Raw genomic sequence first — 22,839 nt, forward strand, 5'->3', positions numbered from 1 at the left:
TGCACCCATGACCAGCTCTGAAACCAGATTTCATAGCGGAGAAGGTACGGTGGGATTCGAAATGGTCGGTGATCTGTTTGTTAACTTGGCTTTCAAAGACCTTAGAAAGACAGGGTAGGATAGATATAGGTCTGTAGCAGTTTGGGTCTAGAGTGTCACCCCCTTTGAAGAGGGGGATGACCTCGGCAGCTTTCCAATCTTTGGGAATAGGGGTTGCAACAATTTCGGCAGATCATTTTAGAAAGAGAGGGTCCAGAGTGTCAAGCCCGGCTGATTTGTAGGGGTCCAGATTTTGCAGCTCTTTGAGAACATCAGCTATCTGGATTTGGGTGAAGGAGAAATGGCGGGGGCTTTGGCGGGTTGCTGTGGAGGGTGCCAGGCAGTTGACCGGGGTAGGGGTAGCCAGGTGGAAAGCATGGCCAGCCGTAGAGAAATGCTTATTGAAATTCTCAATTATAGTGGATTTATCGGTGGTGACAGTGTTTCCTAGCCTCAGAGCAGGGAGCAGTTGGGAGGAGGTGTTCTTATTCTCCATGGACTTTACAGTGTCCCAGAACTCTTTTGAGTTTGTGTTGCAGGATGCAAATTTCTGTTTGAAAAGCTAGCCTTAGCTTTCCTAACTGCCTGTGTATATTTGTTCCTAACTTCCCTGAAAAGTTGCATATCACGGGGGCTATTCAATGTTCTTGTGCTGGTCAAGGGCAGACAGGTCTGGAGTGAACCAAGGACTATATCTATTCCTAGTTCTACATTTTTTGAAAGGAGCATGCTTATTTAAGATGGTGAGGAAGGCATTTTTAAAGAATAGCCAGGCATCATCTACTGACGGGATGAGGTCAATGTCATTCCAGGATACCCCGGCCAGGTCGATTAGAAAGCTCTGCTCGCAGAAGTGTTTTAGGGAGCATTTGACAGTGATGAGGGGTGGTCGTTTGGTCGCAGACCCATTACGGATGCAGGCAATGAGGCAGTGATCGATGAGATCTTGATTGAAAACAGCAGAGGTGTATTTGGAGGGCGAGTTAGTTAGGATGACATCTATGAGGGTGCCCGTGTTTACGGATTTGGAGTTGTACCTGGTAGGCTCATTGATAATTTGTGTGAGATTGAGGGCATCAAGCCTAGATTGTAGGATGGCCGGGGTGTTAAGCATGTCCCAGTTTAGGTCACGTAGTAGCACGAGCTCAGAAGATAGATGGGGGGCAATCAATTCACATATGGTATCGAGGGCACAGCTGGGGGCAGAAGGGAGGTCTATAGCAAGTGGCAACAGTGAGAGACTTGTTTCTGGAAACAAGTCCTTCCGTTTCCTTTGTTAATATGGACTCTTTTGACCTAAATTGCTTTTGTTTTATAGATGAGTACTGAATTGCATTGCATCTAAAGGCACATTTAAAAGTGTCCCATACAATAAGGGGATCTGCTGTACCTATGTTATGTCTGAACAAGTCAGTTATAAATTATTCTGTCCTAGTTAAAAACATAATCCGAAACCCCCATTGCCAGTTTCCACCCTTTTACCGATTGGCAATTTTACCGATTGGCAATTTGAGATCGGGAGCTCACAACGTGCGCACTGGTGGCAGTAATATAATCGCTTAATTAATCATTCTAGGGGCTTTTCAGAATGGCTTTTCCAGCTAAAACTCATATGGGAAAAAAAGGTTGGCCTGTCACAAAATGAGGGAAGGACCCAAATTGGGCATTGTGGGCAATGATTGGTGCAGAATCTGGAAAAAGGGAGCAATTACGGAATACAGTCCAATCAGCGAAGGGCTGTACTGTACTGTACATTAGGGCTGGGAATTGCCAGGGACCTCACGATACGATATTATCACAATACTTTGGCGCCGATACGATATGTATTGCGATTCTCACGATTCTACATGTATTGTGATTCGATACTGTGATTTTATAGCGATTCGATGTTCCGTAAATATTGCTCACCATATGCCTGTTTCAGAGGGACATCAGAGAGCAATTGGCTAGCAATATAAAAAGAAGATGGAAACAAGCTATGAAGGAAAAATACTGACGTTTTGGTGCAGGAATGGCACTATATATAACTGTATAAATCCCCCCCATCACTACTGTACATTCAGTTACCATGCTGTCACTGGGTTCGCCATCCAATGCCTAATGTCCTGTAAATCGATCTGGTTCTATATTTATTTATTTCACCTTTATTTAACCAGGTAGGCAAGTTGAGAACAAGTTCTCATTTACAATTGCGACCTGGCCTATATGGTTAGAGGATTGATTACTCCATTGTATATGTCCCAGTACTGTTCAATACAAGTACATGTAACAAACACCATGATACTGTAACTCTATACAGATGAGAGGCGAAAGGGTGGAGTTGTTTTCTATTATTAGGGTTAGAGTTAGAGTTAGGGTTAGGGTTAGGGTTGGAGTTAGGGTTAGGGTTAGGGTTAGGGTCAGAAAGCATGAAAAATATTAGAAAGTACAACATATAACACAGAACAAATGTAATCACAGGTCAGCTCTGCTTTGCTTTCTAACCAAATGAGTGAAACAGACAAAAATATTTTGTAGTTGAACAGAGAGAACAGAAGAGAAAGAAAGAGAGACAGAAGAGGGGAGAAACTATCTGAGAAAAGAGAGAAAAACATGGAAAAGAGTGAAAGAAAAAAGACCTTGAGATAAAAAGCTAACCCAAACAGCAGTGAGAGGATCATAGCGAGCGGATGACACATACGGGAGTAATTGCTGTGAATGAGAAGTGGCAGAAGGCAGTTATGAGTAATGAATGCTCCAGTTATTCACAGCAGAGTCCTTTGCGTGACTACTCCTTGGCAGGGCTCTCCAGCCCCCAGGCACAATTTGTAACACAGAAGAAAAGAAGGTATACTACATGACCAAAAGTATCAAGTTCTTCCACACCGATCTTGAAAAAACCAATTCTAAATGTACCTTGCTTTGTGCACTGGGGGGTATTGTCATGCATGAAACAGAAAAGGGCCTTCCCCGAACTGTTGTCACAAAGTCGGAAGCACAGAATCGTCTAGAATGTCATTGTATGCTGTAGCATTAAGATTTCCCTTCACTGGAACTAAGGGGCCCGAACCATGAAAAACAGCCCCAGACCATTATTCCTCCTCCACCAAACTTTACAGTTGGCACAATGCATTTAGGCAGGTAGCATTCTCCTGGCATCTGCCAAACCCAGATTTGTCTGTTGGGCTGCCAGATGGTGAATCGTGATTCATCACTCCAGAGAAAGCGTTTCCACTGCTCCAGAGTCCAATGGCGGAGAGCTTTACACCACTCCAGCCGATTCTTGGCATTGCACATGATGATCTTAGGCTTGTGTGCGGCTGCTCGGCCATGGAAACCCATTTCATGATGTTCCCGACGAACAGTTCTTGTGCTGACGTTGCATCCAGATAAGTTTTGGAACTCAGTAGTGAGTGTTGCAACCGAGGACTAACGATTTTTACGTGCTACTCTCCATCACTCAGTGGTCCCGTTCTGTGAGCTTGTGTGGCTTACCAATTTGCAGCTGAGCCGTTGTTGCGCCTAAACATTTCATAATAATAAGTGTTCGACAGTTAAAAGGGCAACTCCAGGCCCAGTGTTCGACAGTAAAAAGGGCAACTCCAGGCCCAGTGTTCGACAGTAAAAAGGGCAACTCCAGGCCCAGTGTTCGACAGTAAAAAGGGCAACACCAGGCCCAGTGTTCAACAGTAAAAAGGGCAACACCAGGCCCAGTGTTCAACAGTAAAAAGGGCAACACCAGGCCCTAATGCTGCTGACTTTTCATTCTCGGACATTCTTTTCAATGACATCATGTCACTCAGCTTTGCAGGGTGATATAATGGGAAATTGGCTTCAAGGCTTTATGGTTAAAACTGAAACAGAGAAATTAAGCGGTACGTGAGAGATGGAGAGAGGAAGTGTTTCTCTTCACGAGATAAATGAGTCAGTAGGTGGTTAGTGTCTGCATGACATTCCTATTCCTATGACATTCTGATGTTTGCGCCATTGGTGTAAAAATGACCCGTTCTCCGTCTATAGCCTATGTATCTTTTCGAGAACTGCAGTGTAATTTACTACCGAAGGCTTCTTTCAGCATCAGCTAATTCCTTCACAAGCAGATTTTTATCCCCCAGTAAAGCTCAATAAGGAAAACCACATAAATTCTCATCTTCGACATTCTAAAAAGCCCAGAATTCCAGTTAAACACGTAAAGATTTCACAGTAATATTTACTTATTTATGGGCCGCCATCGGCACCTCTCACAGACCCAACAGGAAATGAGCTAGTTATTTCCAAATGAAATGACACTCAGTTACAAAAGTGCTGGTGTTTTACAGTACTCATCTTAGATGTCTGTCGTTATGGCAACTGAAATGTAGCTTATCCGAGCTAATGAATTGGGCCCCTAATGCCAGTATTGGAGCACTTTGGATTTGGCCACTGTACCAAGATTACAAAACATTCCCACAAACATTCCTCCTCACTGCCTCCTGTACATGGATCACCATGGTTTTATATGTCAGTTGGTTGCGCCTAAACCTTTCCACTTCACAATAACAGAACTTACAGTCGACCGGGGAAGCTCCAGCAGGGCAGAAATTTGACCAACTGACTTGTTGGAAAGGTGGCATCCTATCCCGGTGCCATGTTGAAAGTCACTGAGCTCTTCAGTACGTGCCATTCTACTGCCAATGTTTGTTTATGGAGATTGCATGGCTGTGTGCTTGATTTTATACACCTGTCAGCAACGGGTGTGGCTGAAATAACCAAATCCACAAATTTTGAAGGGATGTCCACATACTTTTGTATATATAGTGTAAGTATGTCATACTTATGTTCAGTATTTGCTGAGGTCTCTGTGGCAGAGAGGTTGTGGCGACGCCGGGGAAATTCTCCACACTAATGCACTACTGTAGTGTTTGTTTTCGTCAGCCAGCTTTAAATGTGCATCACCAGAACAGCACCCACCCCAAAATCACAGATTGGGTCCTGTTGGCTGTCACCTCACATCTAAGCCGTTGTCGACAACGTCATCAATATTTCATTATTAGGGGTTGGGATGACAAATATATATTTTTTTTCACTCATCACTTTCTCCCATGGGTTCAGTAGTAACTTTGATCCAAACTTTCATATCCATGCAAATAATATTCCCAGGGCTTTCCCCCCAGCCGCCCACTGACGTCACACAGTCGATCCACAGAGTCATTTGAGGACGTCACACAGTCGATCCACAGAGTAATTTGAGGACGTCACACAGTCGATCCACAGAGTAATTTGAGGACGTCACACAGTCGATCCACAGAGTAATTTGAGGACGTCACACAGTCGATCCACAGAGTAATTTGAGGACGTCCCACAGTCGATCCACAGAGTAATTTGAGGACGTCACACTGTCGATCCACAGAGTAATTTGAGGACGTCACACAGTCGATCCACAGAGTCATTTGAGGACGTCACACAGTCGATCCACAGAGTCATTTGAGGACGTCACACAGTCGATCCACAGAGTCATTTGAGGACGTCACACAGTCGATCCACAGAGTCATTTGAGGACGTCACACAGTCGATCCACAGAGTCATTTGAGGACGTCACACAGTCGATCCACAGAGTAATTTGAGGACGTCACACAGTCGATCCACAGAGTAATTTGAGGACGTCCCACAGTCGATCCACAGAGTAATTTGAGGACGTCACACTGTCGATCCACAGAGTAATTTGAGGACGTCACACAGTCGATCCACAGAGTCATTTGAGGACGTCCCACAGTCGATCCACAGAGTCATTTGAGGACGTCACACAGTCGATCCACAGAGTCATTTGAGGACGTCACACAGTCGATCCACAGAGTCATTTGAGGACGTCACACAGTCGATCCACAGAGTCATTTGAGGACGTCACACAGTCGATCCACAGAGTAATTTGAGGACGTCACACAGTCGATCCACAGAGTAATTTGAGGACGTCCCACAGTCGATCCACAGAGTAATTTGAGGACGTCACACTGTCGATCCACAGAGTAATTTGAGGACGTCCCACAGTCGATCCACAGAGTAATTTGAGGACGTCACACAGTCGATCCACAGAGTCATTTGAGGACGTCACACAGTCGATCCACAGAGTCATTTGAGGACGTCACACAGTCGATCCACAGAGTCATTTGAGGACGTCCCACAGTCGATCCACAGAGTAATTTGAGGACGTCCCACAGTCGATCCACAGAGTAATTTGAGGACGTCACACAGTCGATCCACAGAGTAATTTGAGGGTGCAACACAATAATCCATCAACAAGACTCAGTTAGACCATGCAGTAAGAACATACCACAGTAACATCAATAGAATGTTTCAGTCCTAAACAACACCTTTCACTGTACAGAGCCGGTGTCTGACAATACAACATTTATGTTTGTTTCAAGTACATCATCCCTATTACTAGAAACAGTAAATACAGCCTGCGATGACTCAAAGGGCAGATTCTTGGAGGCATACGCCTTTCCACAGAGGGCAATTGGATCTACAGGACACTGATCCATTCGCACGCAATGTTGTTTATACGCTGAGAAAATGACCTCAATATGTCATAAATTAGTGAAGTATAAAGCACGTGAGTGACGTGACTGTTGATAATGTGGCTCCACATACCGTGGTATAATCACAGCAATATCTACATTATTTTCTATGATTACCTTCTTTATGCTGTGTTTATGATTTTTGTTGTTGTTAGGTTTTCCCAGTGTTATCGGCGTTATTCTGCTAACCATGTTTATCTGTTTGTTGATTGGCTGCTAGGAAACACAAAAGGTCTGTGTTTGGATAGAAAATATATGGTATTTTTTCCCCCTTAACTTTGTTACCATGTGTGAATACACATGTAGCGGTAATATTGTGAGCGACAAAGAATTACAGTTTTTTTTATCTTTATACATAGAGACATTGTTGTCATGCGACTGGGCACAGAAAAAAACTGTATGATTTTTATTGATGCTGTTCTGATTCTTGTAGCAGATAAAGGAATATGCTCCTGTCCTGTCATCTGACTCTTTTCAGGTACTCTGACAGAGTTTACACCCTTCTGGCTCTGTGTCGACACCACTCCCTGGCCACAACACATTATGGCACCACACTCTCTCTCTCTCTCTTTCTCGCTGCCTCTCTCTCCCTCTCGCTGCCTCTCTCTCACTCTCTCTCTACCTCTCTATCTCTCTCTCTCTCTCTCACTGCATCTCTCTCTCTCTTGCTCTCTGTCTCTCACACGCTAGTCTCTCTGTGTCTCATGTATCAATCACATGTATTTATAAAGCCCTTCGTACATCAGCTGATGTCACAAAGTGCTGTACAGAAACCCAGCCTAAAACCCCAAACAGCAAGCAATGCAGGTGTAGAAGCACGGTGGCTAGGAAAAACTCCCTAGAAAGGCCAAAAGCTAGGAAGAAACCTAGAGAGGACCAGGCTATGAGGGGTGGCCAGTCCTCTTCTGGCTGTGCCGGGTGGAGATTATAACAGAACATGGCCAAGATGTTCAAATGTTCATAGATGACCAGCAGGGTCAAATAATAATACGGTCCAGCACAGTATGACCTCTCTCTCTCTCTCTCCCCCTCTCTCTCTCTCTCTCTCCCCCTCTCTCTCTCCCCTCCCCCTCTCCCCCCCCCCTCTCTCTCTCTCTCTCTCTCTCTCTCACTCTCTCTCTTTGCTCTAAACTGATGAGATTCTGAACTGTTTGGCTGAATTTGGAAATTAAGACATCAATTACTGTAGCGACTTGTTCAGAATGATTTCACTGAATCAAATGAACTGCCAATAAAGCATATTTGAATTTGAACGTTAGTCCAGTTTCCTGGGGAAGAGTGACCTACAGGGGCAGGGTGATAATCTGCTGTGCTGGACTGTAACACCTCTGGGTCTGTGACTCACCAGTTGGATGCATGACAGCTAGAGCAGTCCCCAGAATGCTTCAGTGTTGGCCAACCAGATTTACCGCTGCCTCTGGTTCGCATTGATATATTTTGGTCAGATTCACAAGGCGTAGGACTTGTAGGTGCCTCGCACTCACAAGATCACATAATATGAATTATCTGGAATATCTGGGGGAAAAAACACAAAAAAACCTACGAGGCTACTTTTATTCAGCATTAGACTCTGCAGTACAGTACAGTATGTGTCAGCGGTTATTTTTCTAGGATAATGTCATTTCAAAGGACCATCCAGGAGCTCATGTGGACCAGCCAATAAATACAGAGTTTGAGAAGAAAGCTAAGAGACTTAGCACAGTGAAACATCAAATGCCCACAGAAACCCCATCTGTGTGGACCTGCTGAAGGTCCGTCTGTCTGTCCGGAGGTTTGGATTCAATTAAGTCACTGAACTTGGCCACTACCGACAATTTCTGGCTTGATCCATCACACGCCATGAATTGCAACCTTGTAAATTGTAACTTCCAACCCGCCTCTACCCCTCCCTCTCCTCCCTATGCCTCCCGCTCCTCCCTACTCCTACCCCTCCCTGTCCTCCCTACCCCTCCCTCTCCTCCCTACCCCTCCCTGTCCTCCCTACCCCTCCCTACTCCTCCCTACCCCTCCCTACTCCTCCCTACCCCTCGCACTCCTCCCTACCCATCCCTGCTCCTCCCTACCCCCCCTCGCTCCTCCCTACCGCTCCCTACTCCTCCCTACCCCTCCCTCTCCTCCCTACCCCTCCCTACTCCTCCCTACCCCTCCCTACTCCTCCCTACCCCTCCCTGTCCTCCCTACTCCTCCCTACCCCTCTCTACTCCTCCCTACCCCTCCCTACTCCTCCCTACGCCTCCCGCTCCCCCCTACCCCTCCCTGCTCCTCCCTACCCCTCCCTGTCCTCCCTACCCCTCCCTACCCCCCCTCGCTCCACCCTACCGCTCCCTACTCCTCCCTACCCCTCCCTCTCCTCCCTACCCCTCCCTACTCCTCCCTACCCCTCCCTACTCCTCCCTACCCCACCCGCTCCTCCCTACCCCTCCCTACCCCGTCCGCTCCTCCCTACCCCTCCCTACTCCTCCCTACCCCTCCCTGCTCCTCCCTACCCCTCCCTACTCCTCCCTACTCCTCCCTACTCCTCCTGCTCCTCCCTACTCCTCCCTACCCCTCCCTACCCCTCCCTACCCGCCCGCTCCTCCCTACCCCTCCCTACTCCTCCCTACCCCTCCCTGCTCCTCCCTACCCCTCTCTACCCCTCCCTACTCCTCCCTACCCCTCCCGCTCCTCCCTACTCCTCCCACCCCTCCCTACTCCTCCCTACCCCTAACACTCCTCCCTACTCCTCCCTACCCCTCCCTACCCCTCCCTACCCGCCCGCTCCTCCCTACCCCTCCCTACTCCTCCCTACCCCTCCCTGCTCCTCCCTACCCCTCTCTACCCCTCCCTACTCCTCCCTACCCCTCCCGCTCCTCCCTACTCCTCCCACCCCTCCCTACTCCTCCCTACCCCTAACACTCCTCCCTACTCCTCCCTACCCCTCCCGCTCCTCCCTACTCCTCCCTACCCCGCTCGCTCCTCCCTACCCCGCCCACTCGCTCCTCCCACCTCCTCCCTGCTCCTCCCTATCCCTCCCTACTCCTCCATACTCCTCCCTACCCCTCCCACTCCTCCCTACCCCTCCCTGCTCCTCCCTACCCCTCCCACTCCTCCCTACCCCTCCCTGCTCCTCCCTACCCCTCCCTACACCTCCCTGCTCCTCCCTACTCCTCCTGCTCCTCCCTATCCCTCCCTACTCCTCCATACTCCTCCCTACCCCTCCCACTCCTCCCTACCCCTCCCTGCTCCTCCCTACCCCTCCCTACCCCTCCCTGCTCCTCCCTACTCCTCCTGCTCCTCCCTACCCCTCCCTACTCCTCCCTACCCCTCCCGCTCCTCCCTACTCCTCCCACCCCTCCCTACTCCTCCCTACCCCTCCCACTCCTCCCTACCCATTCTTCAGTTACATTTTTGTTTGCCTGTTGGCTGTCTGTGACAGGGTTCTGACAGTGGAGAACATGGGAGTCCGACACAGGCGGTCAGTGGACAATGGGTGTCTTTGTTAATGGGCCGTTGGAAATTCCAGAACACCAGACAGTCATTAGCATGTCGTGGACCAGCCCGACCGACTGTAACATGAAAACCTCCTTGTCTTGTTGAGAGGTAGAAGAGCCAAGTGTACATAGTCTGTGGAACTTCAATTTACTCGTTAAGACCACCATCGACTGACTTGTCAGAATGGAGTGGAATCCATTGAGTGAAGTGAGAGACTACGTAGACCCGATGTGTTGGGTGGAGTGGTGGCGGTGTGTGTGAGCGTGTGTGTTTATGTGTGTGTGCCTGGTTCCTGAAATCAAAGCAGACAAGTGGCTCTCTGAAGGATGTGTTAACCACAACGTCTCAAAAGACTAATTGACTTCTGCCTTGTAATGTTGCCTCAGTCACAGATCATCCATTTATTCAGCACAGGTTGAGTCCTTCATTGTTGTATTTACTGGCACGATTGAATGTTATAGACGGTTTCCGTCAGGTATAAAAGGTGAAATGCTTACGTGCTAGCTCCCTCAGCAATGCATTGCAATATCAATATCAATAATATTAACAAATATTATGCATCATTTCATCCTTAGTTAAATTTATAATATATACAGTCCCAGTCAAAAGTTTGGACACACCTACTCATTCCAGGGTTTTTCTTTATTTTTAATATTTTCTACATTATAGAAAAAATAGTGAAGACATCATAACTATGAAATAACATATATGGAATCATGTACAGTAGTAACCAAAAAAGCGTGTTTTATATTTGAGATTCTTCAAAGTAGCCAACCCTTTTCCTTAATGACAGCTGTCACGGCCGTCGTAGGGAGGAGACCAAGGTGCAGCGTGGTGAACGTACATTTTCTTTATTAAATAAAAAAGACGCCGAACAAAACAATAAACACTGCAAAAACAAACCGTGAAGCTCAAAGGCAAAGTGCCCTAAACAAAGTTAACCTCCCACAAAGACAGGTGGAAAAAAGGGCTACCTAAGTATGGTTCTCAATCAGAAACAACGATAGAACAGCTGTCCCTGATTGAGAACCATACCCGGCCAAAACATAGAAATAGAAAATCATAGAAACACAAAACATAGAATAGCCACCCCAACTCACACCCTGACCAAACCAAAATAGAGACATAAAAAGGATCTCTAAGCTTTGCACACCTCTTGGCATTCTCTCAACCAGCTTCAGGCGTGTCCAAACTTTGGGACTGTATACAGTATATGTTATATACATTTATTAAAGCAGCAACCATAGCTGTGTCACAGCATCCTGCTGCTAGTTTGACTGTGAATATCATGAGCTGAGCTTACAGCAGCAGAAAGGAAGGGAGCGCTGGCCCTTTTAAGAGCCACTTGGTGTAGTGAAGGTAGGCGGGGGATTGCGTGACTACAGCAGACTGGTCTCTGACCTCAGAGAAGTGGTTATGAAAAATGATCTGTCGAACAGAGGAGTGCAGGAGACCAGCCCTGCAGAAATGAGCTTGGACTTCCTCAAAACACACACACATAGAGGAAAACACGTACGCACACACACGTTTCCCCCCGAGGAACATACTATATACAGACACATGCTTGTGGACATAAAAAAGCACACACACACACACACACACACACACACACACACACACACACACACACACACACACACACACACACACACACACACACACACACACACACACACACACACACACACACACACACACACACACAAATCCTTCACTGTCGGTGGCCAGAGGGGCGCAGCGAGAGATTTTGAAAACAGACTGGCTTGAATGCTGATCTTTATCTCAGCGTTTAAAAGCCTGTTGAGGTAACCAAAATAGAGAGGGATTTAAACAGGAGTAGTTTAAAACTGAGTGATTTCAAAAAGGAAGCGTTATTTCCGTCAGCAGGGCTCACGGAGCCGGTTTTATCCTATTCTAGTTTCACGATGACATGCAAGAAATGTTAAGGAAAGATTCCTGTCTGCTGCCATAACTGTGTGGAAATGATCCATTATGAAGGACTGAGTGAATGAATGGATGACTGAATGACTGGTCGCATATGCTGCTTGTTTGGGAGAGAAGAGCTCGGTCTTCCTCCCTCAAAGTCACTTCAATAGAATTGCAATTGTCCCTATACTGTCCCAGTACCAGCGTTGCATATGAAGACTGTAAACCCTTCTCTGTGGGGTGGTGTCATTAACTCAGACAATTAACTCCACTGAGGCATAATGAGAACTGGAGACTGCGTTCAAGATGTCCAATTGCTGTTTTCTAGACAATCTACTCACGTTCGCATACGCCGATTCACGGACGGTCTATATCCGGGTTGCATCCGGTTTATGGGACCAACGTTACATGCGTACGAGCACCAGAGAACCTTTTAAGGAGATAGGAAATTCCATTGGAATCGTATTAACGGAATCGCACGTTGCCCATGCGTCGTCAATGGGTCGTGAGGTGCATTCTGGGTGATTCTGGGACATGGAGAGCTCTCTTTCAAGAAGTGAATAGGAGTCTATTTGGCGCTAGCTCAAAAAACACCAACATTGGCATGAATTTTGTCACCAAGAAGTTTAACATTACAAATATTTTCTGAGGTTTTGAGATAATTCACTTGTTCTCTGTAATATCGTATCGCTTTGAAATCGTGACATTGCGTACTTTCGAAGAAAAATAGTCAGGTTTCTCGACTCATACTCTGACTTTGAGAAGGGATTGTGTGACGATTGTCTTAGCAACCGCGTGATGCACCATGACAACGTGAATAGGATTGGTCGACAGTCTGCTGGGTGGGGTGTTATACATTCCTCCATTCATTGCCCAATGGGATTCATATCTCCTCCTTTCTCTAATATCTCTGCTAGCACTCAGTGCACACAGGAAGCTGTGCAAGCAGCGACGAGGTCATCACATCATCCAAAAACATGGCAGACGTTGGATGAATATAACATTTTCATATCTTCTGTGTGATGGAAAAAAAATCAGCCTAAGTGACAATTATTTGAATAATTCAATGGATGTTTTGTGCACAAAGGTGATGAGTAAAGTGTCTTATTAGAAATTTTCTAATCAAACTTCTCTATGTGGCCGAGTATGGAAATGGTCTTTCTGGCCCGGGCCTCAGTTAAACTGCACTAGCGAAGCAAAATTGTAGGAACAGTCGAAACCATGCTTCGCGACCGGAACCCAGGTCCCTTGATTAACTCAGACAACAGACAACACAGTTCCTGACCAATGACATATATAAACCCTGGATAGCTGATACTGTCTTGGCCATTAAGAACCTTTGAATGCACCGGGCCGCCATTATCATACTCCTCCATTCAGGGCTTTTGATTAATGGAAGTGAATCAGGGAAAAACGATATCCCCACATTAACATAGCCAACTTGTCAACAATGCCACGATGTGCTGCATATGAATGCAGCCAGCACCAATTCAAGGGATGTGGGAAGACATTTCAAATGTAATTATTATATATATATTTTTATTTTTTGGCCTATTTTGAGACACAGACTGCTCCTGACAGCTTGTGGTACGTGGGAAGACATTTCAAATGTAATTATCGGAATGATTACTGTCGCAAATTTTATTTTTGGCCTATTTTGAGAGACAGACTGCTCCTGACAGCTTGTGGCACTGTATAACCATAGCAACGCATGTAAGCAAATGTCTGTGTATGCTAGCTAGCTAACTTACAAAACGAAAACCCATTGTCGATGTTATTAAGCGTGGATGAAGGGGAGGTACTTGTGTACAGTTTAACTCCTGTTCTTATGGATTTTCTAATTGTCCTTTCCCTGCTGTTGAGCACATCATGTGCATTGACTATGAATGTAGTTAACGTTAGCAGCCAGCCTAGTGCTATGATGACATGATGTTTACAAGAAGGTCACTGGTGAACCTTGTGTTTTTTTTTTTTTTACAGTCTATGAGTGAACCAGTTCCTAGGTTTATTTGTACAAAGAGTAATTTATTGATCAATATATCCACATAATTTCCCTTCCTCATGATGCCATCTATTTTGTGAAGTGCACCAGTCCCTCCTGCAGCAAAGCACCCCCACAACATGATGCTGCCACCCCCGTGCTTCACGGTTGGGATGGTGTTTTTTGGCTTGCAAGCCTCCCCCTTTTTCCTCCAAACATATCGATGGTCATTATGGCCAAACAGTTCTATTTTTGTTTCATCAGACCAGAGGACATTTCTCCAAAAAGTACGTTCTTTGTCCCCATGTGCAGTTGCAAACCGTAGTCTGGCTTTTTTATGGCGGTTTTGGAGCAGTGACTTCTTACTTGCTGAGTGGCCTTTCAGGTTATGCCGATATAGGACTTGTTTTACTGTGGATATAGATACTTTTTTACCTGTTTCCTCCAACATCTTCACAAGGTCCTTTTGCTGTTGTTCTGGGATTGATTTGCACTTTTCTCACCAAAGTACGTTCATCTCTAGGAGACAGAACGCATCTCCTTCCTGAGCGGTATGACAGCTGCGTGGTCCCATGGTGTTTATACTTGCGTACTATTGATTGTACAGATGAACGTCGTACCTTCAGGTGTTTGGAAATTGCTCCCAAGGGTGAACCAGACTTGTGGAGGTCTACAATTTTTTTTCTGAGGTCTTGACTGATTTCTTTTGATTTTCCCATGATGTCAAGCAAAGAGGCACAGAGTTTTGAGGTATGCCTTGAAATACATCCACAGGTACACCTCCAATTAATTCAAATTATGTCAATTAGCCTATCAGACGCTTCAAAGTCATGACGTAATTTTCTGGAATTTTCCAAGCTGTTTAAAGGCACAGTCAACTTAGTGTATGTAAACTTCTGACCCAATACAGTGAATTATAATGAAATAATCTGTCTGTAAACAATCGTTGGGAAAATGACTTGTTTCATGCACAAAGTAGATGTCCTAACCGACTTGCCAAAACTATAGTTTGTAAACAAGAAATGTGTGGAGTGGTTGAAAAACTAGTTTTAATGACTCCAACCTATGTGTATGTAAACTTCCGACTTCAACTGTATGTTTTGCTTTCAACAGCTACAGGTTTTGGAAGATAAATACGTTCACAGATACTGTAATACATACTTTTTTTAAACAATAAATAGTATTTGATAAACTGAACAGAAACCAAAAATTTCTCAATAAAAATGGAAAATATTTTTTACATTTATGCTGCTCTCCCCACTAAAAGAAATAAATATTTAAAACGTTTTGTCCTTGAAACATGACTTTGAAATACTGTAAATTCCCATTAATTCCTATTGAGGCTTTTCCTTATGAGGAGTATGATAATGGCGGATGGTAACAGCCCCCCCCCCGTCAGTCATCTATTGACTACATATATATAATTGTTCATGACCCTCTCTAGTTAATGCTGAATGTACAGTCATTTGTCTTAATCTCTTTCCAGAGTTGCTAAAGACCCTCAAAGCCTCTAATAAGGATAATATTAGAGAGGTTATTGAGTTCAACAGGAGGGAGACAGAAAGAGAGAGACAGAAAGAGAGAGACAGAAAGAGAGAGACAGAAAGAGAGAGACAGAAAGAGAAAGAGAGAGACAGTAAGAGAGAGACAGAGAGAGAGAGACAGAAAGAGGGAGACAGAAAGAGAGAGACAGAGAGAGAGAGACAGAAAGAGAGAGACAGAAAGAGAGAGACAGAGAGAGAGAGAGACAGAAAGAGAGAGACAGAAAGAGAGAGACAGAAAGAGAGAGACAGAGAGAGACAGAGAGAGAGACAGAAAGAGAGAGACAGAGACAGAGAGAGAGAGACAGAAAGAGAGAGACAGAGAAACCCTGTTGAAGGGTTGCATTATAATCACTGCACGGTGTATAGATTGCGTGCGAATGAAAACGATAACCTCGACTGTAGTCTAGCACATCGAATCCATGTAAAAATCATTCAACGTAGAGAACAGCAGGGAGAGATAGAGCGGGGCGAGAGACAGAGAGAGAGAGAGCGGGGGTTTGGCGGTGACAGCTTTCCCCACGGGGGACAATGCTGCTGCTTTGTCCTGCTCTGAATGTCAATATTTACAGTTACATTACATCCCTCCACTAGTAAATTGCTCACTCACTCACTCTCTCTATCGCCCTCCTCTCCTCCTCTGCAACGAGCGCCTGTCAATGCACCCTGTGGAAGCAATACATGACATTCTCAGCCCGTGCCAAGCCTTCCTCCCTTAAGTTACTGCATGCTTTCGGTATGGTCTGTTCTCGCTGTGATTTGACAGTTTACGGCTCAAGTCAGGATAGGGATGTTACATATATGCACTGTAGATTTGAATGTTTGTGCTGAGTATAATCTCGGTGTAAAATATGAATCTTGTACTGCACGAATACTCTTTGGGATTTATGTACAAACGTAAATGTTTGCAGTTTGGGATGAATAATATTTATCATTCTTCCTCCAGAAATCTACTTAGTGGTTTTGATTCAACAGGGCCCTTAACATGAACTTATAGTGGTCTGTAAAAAAACAAACAGACAGATGATAATGATGATATGAATTAACTCTCTAACCAGACTGAAAATCTCATGTTTTTCCGTCATCCGCCACAAGTCGTCTTCACGGTCAGTGGCGGCCATCTAAAGGCCAACACAGACTGTACCCTTTGAGCCATCTCATTTTTCCGTCCCAGACAACAACAAAAAATGTCCACATCGTTGGGCAAATTCTTAGGACGTAAAAACAATAGTCGGACGTCTTGGCTCGATCAATGTGTGACAGTGTTTAGGTCTGCCGATTATGTACCACCAGGTGAGATCGTAGGCTCTGATAAAGTTCTGTCAGTGTTAGAAATGTTTGGACTGTATAGTGTAGTGTGGCTGGTGTTACGAGCAGAACCCGGTAACTTGCCAACGCGATCACTGCCGGCACTGAGTATGCACACAATAATATGATTATTTGTGAATAGTCAGATGAATATAATAGTTTGATTTAAAACATTTACATGCTTTGCAAGAATAACTTTTTCCCCTAATAATCCTGTTTATGTGGACACATCTGAAACCAGACAACCTGATGGGATTTTGATAAACGCACAAAATCGGGCAGTCAAAATAAACATTCTACCACAGCAACCATGTTATTTTTGTGATGCTTATTTAATTCTGAGTTCGGACATATAACGTTTATATGGGAAAAAGTATTTCAAAGATGCATACTTTCAGTTTTTCCCAAAACCACTTGGGAGGCTGCTGGCACATGCTCAGATCAAATACACCGCTGTTGTTGACGTAGCCTCTCAAGCCAATCGCAGAACGTGACGACAGAACTGAAGCAAATCGTACAATCTGGCCAGGTTAATATTCCTATTTTAATTTGGTAACGTTGCACATTGTGACATGTAATAATTGTAAAAGACTTGAGTCCGACAAACAGTGTGTGAAGGCCTTTAGTCAGCATGGGCAGGAAAGAGGCATGTCCATGGGACAGGAACACAATAGGATGACGTCCCTCTGGTGTTAACCAGGAAATGGCCTCTGCAAGCCCTCTCTTTCAGGAGTCAAAGAAGAGAACAATGGGAGGGACACGTGTGGATCACTTTACAACCGGGGGACTTTAAAAAACAGTTTACTGGTGATGCTGCACTGCCAGTGTCCCATCAGATGGTCCTGGTATAAGTTGAGGTATCCAGCTCCATATTTCATAGTGCTCTCATTTCACCCTCTAACTATTTCACCCTCTAACTATTTCACCCTCTAACAATTTCACCCTCTAACTATTTCACCCTCTAACTATTTCACCCTCTAACTATTTCACCCTCTAACTATTTCACCCTCTAACTATTTCACCCTCTAACAATTTCACTCTCTAATTATTTAATCCTCTAGCTATTTCACCCTCAAATTATTTCACCCTATAACTATTTCACCCTCTAATTATTTCACCCTCTAACTATTTCACCCTCTAACTATTTCACCCTCTAACAATTTCACCCTCTAACTATTTCACCCTCTAACTATTTCACCCTCTAACTATTTCACCCTCTAGCTATTTCACCCTCAAATTATTTCACCCTCTAACTATTTCACCCTCAAATTATTTCACCCTAAAATTATTTCACCCTCTAACTATTTCACCCTCAAATTATTTCACCCTCTAACTATTTCACCCTCTAACTATTTCACCCTCAAATTATTTCACCCTCAAATTATTTCACCCTCTAACTATTTCACCCTCTAACTATTTCACCCTCTAACTATTTCACCCTCAAATTATTTTACCCTCACATTATTTCACCCTCACATTATTTCACCCTCACATTATTTCACCCTCACATTATTTCACCCTCTAATTATTTCACCCTCTAACTATTCTGAGACACAGAGACAACAACTACGATTGGACAATAGAACTCACAGGGCTGACGCTTTCATTGTGCAGGTTAGTATGGTGTAGGCCAATGCAACTGTACGGCCTAATTAAACATGAACTCAGTCTATGTCATCACTATTGTGTTGATTGATTCATTCCAGTTAATCATGTTGGATTGAAAAGGCCTAGCCAGCCCATGTTTGAATATAAACAAAATGTGATCACGTTTACATTTTCTTCTAACCAGGGGTGTAGTGCCGCCGGAGAGCGTGGAGGAGCGGCGCTCTCTCACTTTTTTCATTTTGAGAATACACTAAGCTGGTAAGACTATTTCTGGAAAATTTTATTCTGATAAATTCTAAATAAAATACATTTAATTACCACTAAAATTCCATGAAAGATGATAGAATGACAAGCCTAATAAATATGTATAGCAGCCTAGAGGTAAATGGTGGTTTCTTCCCTGTCTTCTCTGTGACGGTGACCAGCATGAACAACTGTAGGCTACGTGTCTGCATATGTATAGCAGCCTAGAGGTAAATGGTGGTTTCTTCCCTGTCTTCTCTGTGACGGTGACCAGCATGAACATCCTGTCTTCTTTGTGACGGTGACCAGCATGAACATCCTGTCTTCTCTGTGACGGTGACCAGCATGAACATCCTGTCTTCTCTGTGACGGTGACCAGCATGAACATCCTGTCTTCTCTGTGACGGTGACCAGCATGAACATCCTGTCTTCTCTGTGACGGTGACCAGCATGAACATCTGTAGGTTACATGTCTGCACTGCGGAGGCCTGTCGGAGGCTTGACCACTTTGGCCAATCAGAACGTTGAACATACATATCTAATTTCCTGCAGCTCGGCAGAGTGCAAGATGGGGTTAGCCACATGAACCTTATCATCACACCAATGAGACGGCTTCACCGTGTGTCTGCCCTGACTTATCATCACACCATTGAGATCTAGGATCCGAGTTCACCGTGTATCTGCCTTGACTTATCGTCACACCAACGAGATCTAGGATCCAAGTTCACCGTGTGTCTGCCTTGACTTATCGTCACACCAACGAGATCTAGGATCCAAGTTCACCGTGTGTCTGCCTTGACTTATCATCACACCAACGAGATCTAGGATCCAAGTTCACCGTGTGTCTGCCTTGACTTATCATCACACCAATGAGATCTAGGATCCAAGTTCACCGTGTATCTGCCTTGACTTATCATCACACCAATGAGATCTAGGATCCAAGTTCACCGTGTGTCTGCCTTGACTTATCATCACACCAACGAGATCTAGGATCCAAGTTCACCGTGTGTCTGCCTTGACTTATCATCACACCAACGAGATCTAGAATCCAAGTTCACCGTGTGTCTGCCTTGATGTTCATAAACCTCCACAGACCACCTCTTGCCAGTGGAACCCAGAACGATATGTAACCTCTTGGTTATGGCAACACCGTTCTGCCGAGGACACCCAAAGCCCAAGAGCCTGACCCTCTCTAGAAGTTCCTGCAGCCCTGTCTGGGATATTTAGCCTATATTGGCTATTGGTTGAGACGCAAGGCCCGTTCTAGCTTGTTATGTCAGGGTGGGAATTTGGAAATGTGAATTGGGAGGTAATAATGCATTTAGATTATAGTTTATTGAGATGCATAAATACACCACACCAACATATTGATTTTATGACTGTTTTAAAACTAATTTCCTGCAATTCTACATAGTAATGATTTATGTTCACAACTTGGTCAATTGATTTGATAGCATGTTTAACTATCAATGAATTGGTAGTTCACCTCTATTTTATTTTACTCTGTAATAGGGTAGCCTGTATTATAACCATGTATTCATGCTTATCAACATGTATTTATGATACATCGCAGTGTAAGCCACACAATACAATGAAATGCCTCACAACTAAAGCTCTCCTTGCAAACAGTGCAATGATATTAACCCTTGGCCTACAACGTCCTAAGCTATGTGTATTTGTATTTACATTAGGCTATAGCCTACGAATAACTAAATCACATAGTCACAGACCTATTAGGCTAAATTGCACATGATTGTTGTTTGTTCCACAACTGGCCGAATGGCAGAGCTATCCTATATATAGTTTGTTGTTAACACCGTCTGTTCTAATCTGCTCTCAAAATTAGTCATTCAAGAAGATGTGAATGTCTTTTCCCGTAAAACGGATGGTTGACATGCAGATGCAGTATGGACGTTTCACTGGTAAAACGTGAAGAATTATCATTCATGATTGACAGTGATGATGGCCTATAGGTATCCCTATCTTGGTGTTTGAGGGTATTAGAAGTATACACATTTCGTTAGACAATAGGCAGACTTTGCAATTGGAGGATGCATCTGATGCATTTAAAAAAAAAAAATCAATAGACTACGTGTCGGTACAAACGTATTTTTTTTTGTTGCGCTCCGTCACTTTAAAAAGACAGAATACAAGTGTTAGTTATTAAAGCTGTAACCTAGTTCGTTAGACAGCGCACTAACGTTTAGGTGGAGGCTGCTGCAACATTTAGGTAAATGCTTTTTGCTTGTGTCTGTCAGGAGTGATGTGTTATCACGTTTGCTAAATAGGCCTAAATAGGAAAGTGGAGATTGCGTTTTGAGTTTTGCTAGACGTGCGTTGTGCCCGGTCAGCGCGACCTGTGATCTCCGTAATCTGGTTGGTGAAGATACACACAGAACCTGCGGCACTCTGATGTGAAGGACAGATACATTTTGACAGTTGATATATCAGTCCTAAAAAGCAGTACTTTGTCCCGCTTTTGAATGCTTTTGTGACAATATTTTGTATTAAAATAAATCAAAAGTACATTGCCCCCGCCCCACCTGATTGAAAAGCCAATGCCTGCTCGCCACACGCTTGCCGGGCACTCTGGTTCAGTATTATCCAATCAGAGAAACGTTGTTTACGATTTGACAACTTTGGGTTCTCACTTATCTGATCCAGCTCAGTTCCTGACAGAAAGCTTAGTGCCAACTGAAAGGAAGGCTTTGATTGGTCTTCATATTTTGGGAATGAAGATGTTTGACATGTTGATGGACAATACCAGGAAGTGCTGTCTGTGATGATTGGTCCGTCTCTCTGCAATGTAACAGCAAGCTATTGTGTACTTGATTGCATTTCAGAAATGACTGTTTTTCAGTGTCGAACAATCAGTTTAGGACACTTCTTCTCTGCAACCTTTCGACAACGAGATACCTTTGCGTGTAGGAATAAATTGTATTCTGTAAGTCCATTTAAGCAATTTACTTATATTGGGAGAAACATACTGTTGTGAGCATTTTCAAATGTCTCACTACAGGCCCAGCATAAACAGAGCAGGGAGACAGTACACAGGCCCGGCTCCCCCAGTGTCAGAATGGCCGAAGGGGCTTCTTGCCTTGCGTGCCGAGAGTTTGTTTTGCATGGAGGCCACATGTTTTGACATTGCATAACTCTGTAGCGAAGTTTGTAAACCATGATTTATTTCTGGGTTATTTCTGTCTGAACGGCTCCTCGGCTGCCCTTGTGTATACACAACCCTCCCGGTGAGTCCGGTGGATGGTGAAGTCACTGTCCGGGCGCTGTGTTCAACAGAGAGGCTGTTCACCAAGCGTTAATGAATACCACTGTCACCAGAGGAGACAGTTTATTATAGAACAAATTGTTGATTATTAGTCGTAAAGCAAACACACTGAATGGACGGGTGGTGTGTTGCGCAACGCCCAATTGGCCAATCACAAAGGAGTCATCAGTCTTTACAGACATCCCCGGCCTCCATGAATCCAAAAGTCAGCTGTCAGAGATCAGGCCTCAATTAAAAGTGAATTAAACGGAGGGTCTTTGTGAGAACAGGGCAGCCTTTGTAGTGCTGTTGGCGCAGGTGGCTTTCATCACATGCTGTAATGGTATCACATTTACACCTCATGACCGGCAAATACCTTCCCTCTTTTCTCCACTCTCCTCAATGGGAAATCCTGTCCTGACAGACAGGAGTTCTAGGACGGACTCGTACGGTCGGTCTTGGGTGTCTGTCTGGGACGTTTTTCTGCTTGAGAATTAGCCACACCAGTAAAAAGGATTGTTGTCAATGTGGGAGTCTAAACAAGCCAGTCACAGTCAGACCATGTAAAGAGAGCCACAGACTCTAGGAGCTCAGATGCAATAATTGAATAATTGAATAACCGAATAACCAACGTTTCGACAGACAAGTTGTCTTCATCAGGGTATATGGGACCAGCTTGTCTGTCAAAACGTTTGGTTATTCGGTTATTAAATTAATGTGCAGCTCTCCTTTTCTTTTCCAGGTGTTCTACTCCGCTAGCCAGCACCTCTCCTAAACAGGTGTTCTACTCCGCTAGCCAGCACCTCTCCTAAACAGGTGTTCTACTCCGCTAGCCAGCACCTCTCCTAAACAGGTGTTCTACTCCGCTAGCCAGCACCTCTCCTAAACAGGTGTTCTACTCCGCTGGCCAGCACCTCTCCTAAACAG

General features: G+C 44.6%; 1 protein-coding gene and 1 long non-coding RNA gene across 2 annotated transcripts in view; both read left to right on the forward strand.

The window, feature by feature from the left end:
• The window catches only part of LOC139583284 (uncharacterized), a 145,321-nt gene that overhangs the window by 46,931 nt on the left and 75,551 nt on the right, over window positions 1-22,839 (forward strand). The window lies entirely within an intron of this gene.
• Window positions 15,132-22,811, forward strand: LOC139583285 (uncharacterized). Its single transcript, XR_011676521.1, has 3 exons — window positions 15,132-18,413; window positions 18,592-18,665; window positions 18,925-22,811. It is a non-coding gene; the product is annotated as an uncharacterized lncRNA (long non-coding RNA).

Source organism: Salvelinus alpinus, chromosome 8, assembly GCF_045679555.1.
Source record: "Salvelinus alpinus chromosome 8, SLU_Salpinus.1, whole genome shotgun sequence".
Classification (NCBI taxonomy): Eukaryota; Metazoa; Chordata; class Actinopteri; order Salmoniformes; family Salmonidae; genus Salvelinus; species Salvelinus alpinus.